Here is a 7,494-nt window from a genome sequence, read left to right as displayed (position 1 = left end):
TCAGCCCTAACTAGGGTGATTGCTTTGGGTTGATTTTGGCATTTTGGCTACAAATTTTACGAGCAAGGGGAATTCAGGCTCCCCTGTTTAAAGTCCCAAAACCAGACTAAGCTGGTCTACTCCCTGTTTAACGTCCGCCAGCCAGACCAGCTTACGAGAGTGATCCTGTGATTCCTGTGTGGTGTCTCTCTCTCACTACAAAAGAATCGCGATTCTTTTAGAGTCGATTCTTTGAGTCGAATATTTGAAAAGAATCGAGTCGTGGTATTCGAATATTCAAAAAGAGTCGAATATCCCATCCCTATATGATATCCACACTACATGCGATAAAATAAATAAGTACCAAATACATAGTAGAATGTAGAATAGAATACAATATACTATACATACTTGGTAAACTATCTTTCTTAATAAATAAAATTAGAGAACCTTTTTTAATTTTCAATGGAAACGTAGAAAAAGATATAACATTTTTTGAAAATAAGAAACAGCGAGAAGTTATACTATGAAAATAACGCGAAATTCGACTAAATTGTTGCATATTGCATACACAGAAACATGTACATGTATGTCTGTCTGTTACGGCGCTGTTACTCTGATGGACCTTTTGTTGTCCTCTTTTCACCAAAAAACGGCTTGACCGATTTTGATGAAATTTTGTGGTTGTTGAGAAGAGTAGGTACTGAGGGTGACATATGGCTATGTGAATTTGTCATATTCTATCCCGATTCAAAATGGCAGCACCTCAAAGTTATGACTCTTATGCCACGCTGATCCCGTACAAAGGACGGGTCAACCACTAGTAATAGGTATCTATTTGGTATAGTCGTATAGCATCCCGATTCAAAATGGCAGCACCTCAAAGTTATGACTCTTATGCCACGCTGATCCCGTACAAAGGACGGGTCAACCACTAGTAATATCTATTTGGTATAGTACCTATAAAACATTATGTTGCCTATACTTTTTCTCTGAGCCCGCTACAACTTGGATCCAATTCAATTCAACAGAGAGTGATCTACTTTCCTATTTTTACCACTTTCACTATCCATGTCACTAACGTAGTCACTAGTGACTATACAATAGTGCAGAGGTTCCCCAATCTATGGTACGCGTACCACTAGTGGTACTCGGAAGCACTTCTGGTGGTACGCGAAGAGATTTGGAATTTCTTTTTTGATTAGAAAACTTTTCATTTATTTACATAATTAAATCATACATTCCAACAAATAATAGTAATGATATTAAATAATAATAAAAAAATAAATAAACAAATCTGGCAACCCTAGTTGGAAGAGAAAAAAGATCTAGTGCATTAAAAAGTTGTGACATCGCGCTACGATTAACACAAAAATTTCGCTTGTGGCGCTACAATTTCTTTATTCAACCCCCCCAACCACACAAAATTGATGTTTGGTGGTAGGTACGCCAAAAGAAGCTTGAGGTGTCAGGTGGTACGGAGTGCTCAAAAGTTTGGGAACCCCTGCGATAGTGTCTAATACTCGGAGTAAAAGTAACCACAAAAACACAAGAAGCTGTCAGTCCAGAGAGTTAGATGTTTCATTTGTGGTGTTGTTTCACTAGGTAATGTCGTCGAGTGAAACTTGGAATGAGTTTCACTACATAATAGTAACATTCATTCAAGGATATCAACATGTTTTCTTTTTTGTCTAATTTGTGACCCAGTTTCCTCATTTATGAATATTTTGTGTCAGGTGTTGGGGAGTTGTTCTTGTGATGGATGATGGACAGGACATAGGACCATGTAGAGATCATATCGAAATAAACGATTCTAAATTCTAGTACAATAGGATAAATGTGTTGTAGAATGTAGAATTCTTTATTTAGATTTTGAAGTTGTGATCCGCTATCTCCTTTTGAAATATTTGCATCAACTGCCGGATTTTCTTTCTTTCTGATTCAGCTTGCATGTGAATGGTTTTTCCTCACAATTAGGATCTCGAGATCTCATCCTTTCCCACCCAAGATGTTCAAAAGCTACTTTCATTTCACTTTTTCATCGAACCCATGTCCCATTTGTTGGTCAAATATATTCCCAAATCCCCCCCCCCAAATATTATGATATTGGGTAAGTAATAATGGAGGAATGCAATATCGTCTTTTGGTATCTCCTAAAATTCCTGAATACTGGATACATTTTCATCTGTAAAGAAATCGAGGAAGGAAAATAAAGAAATCAGCGGTGTAATTTTTCTTATTATTTTTTAAAAACTATTCAATCGTTCTTTATTATTATTTAAATTAAAATAATATAAACACAATTATTTATAATATAATAATAAAAAAGAAATTTTCCAATTATTTACAATTCTTCAATAAAAATATATACCTGGCCAATATTTCTTTATTAAAATTATACTGGATGGAACCAAAAGTTAAGATTTTTTTTTCTTTTTCTTTTTAGGTCAACAGTTTGGCTCGCCCTGTATCTTTCATGTTGTTTTGTATATATTTTTTATTTAAATTAATAAACGACTAGAATTTGTATGAAGTTTTTTTTATACAATTTTTAACATTTGATTAAACAAAATATTCAAGGGTTGTTTCTTTCAGTCACCATTTCTTCTCGACAGAAGATGATAATTCAAACCCTTTTTCCATCAAGGACCTAATGGAATTGGTGCTTTTATCAAGTACATCGGCCAGTAATCTAAACAAACGAATCAATTTTCTGTTTAGAGTGTTTACTTTTTTCACGACTTTGTGTATTTTCTTAACTTTTTCGTGTATTTGAGTTGCTAGTTTGTGTATTTTCTCAAGTTTTTCGTCTATTTGTGTCTCTAAATTGCTAGTGTTGAGAGTTTTTTCTACCTTTATTTGTTTTTATAAGACCTTCCAGAGAGACCTTCAATGATAGTCGCATGTTGTTTCCTGACTTTAAGTTCACATCTGGACCGCATACCTGTGCGAGTAGGAGTTGATGATATCATTAGAGAATGATTTCATCTTCATTACGTTTGATGTGTGAATGTGAAGTTGAATTATTGGGTTTGGCGGTCATTGGCGCCCGCATTTGGTACCCAGCTCAAAATACCTTCCAAGATGAACTTCGCTTTTACAAAAATATGACGAACAGTTGTCGGGATTTTCAGTATCCCTACATTTTTGTGTCTGTTATCCATTCCAACATTGATAACTAATATGATAAAGTTAATTAAAAATATAAAAACAATTATTCAAATCTTATTTATGAATCATTATCTCATTTGATACCTCCCCAAAAACAATCCAAATTCTTGACGAGATCCAAGGTGCCAAGATGCTCGCGCATAAATCCGCCCCGGGCGGGAATCGAACCCGCGGCCTAGCGCTTACAAGGCAGACGCACTACCAACTAAGCTAACTAGGCTGGCTCATAAATAATTAGAGTCTCATTAAAACGACGAATATCTCGGTACACCTCAGCAATAAAATTGCCCGAATCTTCCTCAAACTCGAAATTGGAAAACATTGAAAATCACCGTCTACGTACACTGTCATACTGGGGTCATACAGAAAATAATACTAATAGTTAATACTGATGATAATACAACCAACCTCGGTGGTGTAGTGGTCAGCGCGGTGGACTACGGATCTGGAGGTTGGTGGTTCGAGTCCAAGTCAAGTTATTTTTTTTTTTTTTTTTTTTCAAGAGGTTTGATTTCGCCCAGAATCGAGAACTCTGGAGAAGGCTAGTTCATTGAAAGGTCTTGGGCATTTGCGGCCTGTCAGAACCCGGCAGTAAGTATGTAAGAGGTTTGATAGAGGTTTCATGGAGGGAACTGAAACTGCTGAGGTCTTATCGTCCTGAAATCGAAGAGAGAAGGAGGATAGCTATAGCTTTCTTCGATGGATCAAAGAAAGCTATAGCCGTTCCGAAAACGAATGTTATCTGTTGACAAATTATAAAGCAATAAAGTTCGCCCCGTGAGTAATCGGACCCCATACCGCGAGTTCGATTCCTGGTTCGAATTTATCCTCAAAGAATAAGGTTTGTTGTCGGAACGACTGGCCTTCTCCTGTCCTGTCGTTCTCTCTTCGCTTTAGGGACGATCAGACCTTAGCAGGTAATAACAATACCAATACCTATCTACTCTGCCTGAACTGATCCTTACTACCAGTTACTTCACTACCTGACAGAAAATATACTGATGTTTTACTGGTGTCTACACTGCCTATTATATAGCCCTACACTGAAACTTACTAAACTACCTGAGTACCAAAAATCTACTAATGTTTTAGTTATGAGGACATTATGGATTCATGATTTGAAGGACACAATCGCATCTATCTATCGATTAGCTAGTCTTTTCTGAAGGACACGGGCCATTAAGGGTACACGTAATGAATAGGACAATAGGTATTATGGTCAGATGAATCCTGTAATCCTGGTAATTATGTATCTAATAATACTCTGAGGTAGGACTTTATTGTTAAAACTCCTTCAATTATGTAAATAAATGTCTAAAAAAATAATAATAATAATAATAATAATACTCTGTGTCCTTCCCTGTTTTAGTACTGTGTCCTAATCTAATAATATACTGTGTCCTTCCCACAGGAATCACAGAATCTTACTAAATACTCGTTCACTCGTACCTAGTCAAGGTTGTTAAGATCCTTCGGGAGAAGTAATTCAACGCTCAAGGCATGACACACCAAGGATTCTTTCATTCAAGGATATCAACATGTTTTCTTTTTTGTCTAATTTGTGACCCAGTTTCCTCATTTATGAATATTTTGTGTCAGGTGTTGGGATTGGGAGTTGTTCTTGTGATGGATGATGGACAGGACATAGGACCATGTAGAGATCATATCGAAATAAACGATTCTAAATTCTAGTACAATAGGATAAATGTGTTGTAGAATGTAGAATTATTTAGATTTTGAAGTTGTGATCCGCTATCTCCATTTGAAATATTTGCATCGACTGCCGGATTTTCTTTCTTTCTGATTCAGCTTGCATGTGAATGGTTTTTCCTCACAATTAGGATCTCGAGATCTCATCCTTTCCCACCCAAGATGTTCAAAAGCTACTTTCATTTCACTTTTTCATCGAACCCATGTCCCATTTGTTGGTCAAATATATTCCCAAATCCCCCCCCCCAAATATTATGATATTGGGTAAGTAATAATGGAGGAATGCAATATCGTCTTTTGGTATCTCCTAAAATTCCTGAATACTGGATACATTTTCATCTGTAAAGAAATCGAGGAAGGAAAATAAAGAAATCAGCGGTGTAATTTTTCTTATTATTTTTTAAAAACTATTCAATCGTTCTTTATTATTATTTAAATTAAAATAATATAAACACAATTATTTATAATATAATAATAAAAAAGAAATTTTCCAATTATTTACAATTCTTCAATAAAAATATATACCTGGCCAATATTTCTTTATTAAAATTATACTGGATGGAACCAAAAGTTAAGATTTTTTTTTCTTTTTCTTTTTAGGTCAACAGTTTGGCTCGCCCTGTATCTTTCATGTTGTTTTGTATATATTTTTTATTTAAATTAATAAACGACTAGAATTTGTATGAAGTTTTTTTTATACAATTTTTAACATTTGATTAAACAAAATATTCAAGGGTTGTTTCTTTCAGTCACCATTTCTTCTCGACAGAAGATGATAATTCAAACCCTTTTTCCATCAAGGACCTAATGGAATTGGTGCTTTTTTAAAAACAATGACAATCCAAATTTATTTACAAAAATAGTACTTTTTTTAAGGAAATATTTTATTAAAATATTTTTTTTTTATTATTATTATTTTAAGAGATCCAAAAATAATTGTAAAATAAAATTTTACTACTTTTAATTTTTTTTTTTTCGACAAAAAAATATCATTTTCTAATTCTAACTATTTTTTACCAACAGGATGTCTCCATATGGAATTTATTTTGAGTTTTCATTTAAAGAAATGTTGGCTTCATACCTTAAACAATAGGACATTGTTAATTTTGACATCATTTTATTTCGTAATCTAATAGTTAAAAATCAAAATGATTAACATGATCAAAATAACATTTTTTTTTTTTTTTTTTTTTTTTTTTTTTAGTTGAACAATTTTCCTAGTCAGGATTATCAGGCATCATACTAAGGCGAGTGTGGAACTGGGAAGGTAGGTAGGTACCTAGTTATACTTGTCTATGCCAATCCATGAAGAGCATGGATGATGGAAATTAGTACCCTACACGCCTTACACTTGAATTTAGACCACGCTACGCCACTGGCTGGTAATAAAACATCCTCCTAAAACCTATATTAATATACATAATTAATAAATATACATATATTATCCCCTTATTTAAAAGTACAGTTTTTAAAACATTTAGGTACCTAAATTTGTCCCATGCATTTTTTACTTTGTTGAAATTTAATCTGCTTTTCCACAAAATTTCCCGGGTTCGTTCTATTCATCCCAGTTTTGGAAATCTATTCTCAATTCCCAACACCTACGGGAAAAAGTAAAAGTTTCAAAATCAACTTTTTTTCAATAGAAATATTCATGTGGACAAACTTTTTAATTAGGTTAAAGTAACTTTTTCAATGTAGGATGATTGTACTGATTTAATGTAGGAGTACGAGTTGGATTTTTAACACAATTAGATTTTAATACGCGGAATTAAAGTAGGTTTTTAGACTTTTTAACATTCATAATCGCAATTTTAGAACACTGAACGATTTGAGTTTTAATTCTATAACAGTCTGTTTCTCTCTCTCTCTTTTTTTTTATTTTTTTTTAGGGCCACCCCGTTTGGAACAATCAACCCCAAATTCCAACACTGCTTCTTCTTTCTCTCTCTCTCTCTCTCTCTCTCTCTCTCTCTCTCCTTCTCGCTCTCTCTCTCTCTCTCGCTCTCTATCTCTCTCATTCGCTCCTAGTTAGTAAATAGTATTCTTTTGTTAGCGTCCAGTGTGTTACATATTGCCATTTTTTATGCTTTCCTTTATTTTCTCCCATGAAATTACCCTATTGTCTATTAGTCTATTGTGAATTGTGCTAGTTGCTTTTCCTATCTCCGCCATTAAAGTTCTCTCTCGCCTTTTCTATTTCTTCTTCCAGTTTATCTGCTTTTTGTTCTCCACTCCTTCTATTATTTAGTCTTTTTTTACCCTTTTTCCTCTCTGTTTTCTTCTTTTTATTCACCTTCTTCTCCTCCATATCCTTTTCTTTCCTTCTCTACTTCTCGTGCCAGTTGCTTTCCTATTTCCACCATAAAGTTGTCTCTCGCCTTTTCTGTTTCTTCTTCTCCTTTATCTGCTTTTTGTCCTTCACTCCTTCTATTCAGTCCTATTTTCTTCTTCTTCTCCTTCTTCATGTCCTTTGCTTTCCTTCTCTACTTCTTTTTATCGCTCCTCTTTTGATCCTCTATTTCCCCCTTTTCTACTTCTTTCTCCTCTTCTTCTTGTTCCTCTTTTTCTTCTTCTTCCCCCTCCTTCTCTTTCCTCTTTATGTTTTTCATTGCTCTTCCTATCTCTTCTCCT

The 7,494-nt window shown here is 34.3% G+C and overlaps 1 long non-coding RNA gene across 1 annotated transcript; it reads right to left on the bottom strand.

Annotated features, from left to right (window-relative positions):
- Positions 1 to 2,311: 2,311 nt before the first annotated feature.
- Positions 2,312 to 5,737, bottom strand: LOC113472128. Its single transcript, XR_003394571.1, has 2 exons — positions 5,665 to 5,737; positions 2,312 to 2,629 (listed from the first exon to the last, which is right to left on the bottom strand). It is a non-coding gene; the product is annotated as an uncharacterized LOC113472128 (long non-coding RNA).
- Positions 5,738 to 7,494: the final 1,757 nt, after the last annotated feature.

Source organism: Diaphorina citri, unplaced genomic scaffold, assembly GCF_000475195.1.
Source record: "Diaphorina citri unplaced genomic scaffold, Diaci psyllid genome assembly version 1.1 scaffold4007, whole genome shotgun sequence".
NCBI lineage: Eukaryota > Metazoa > Arthropoda > Insecta > Hemiptera > Psyllidae > Diaphorina > Diaphorina citri.
This window is presented reverse-complemented; position numbering and strand designations above follow the sequence as displayed.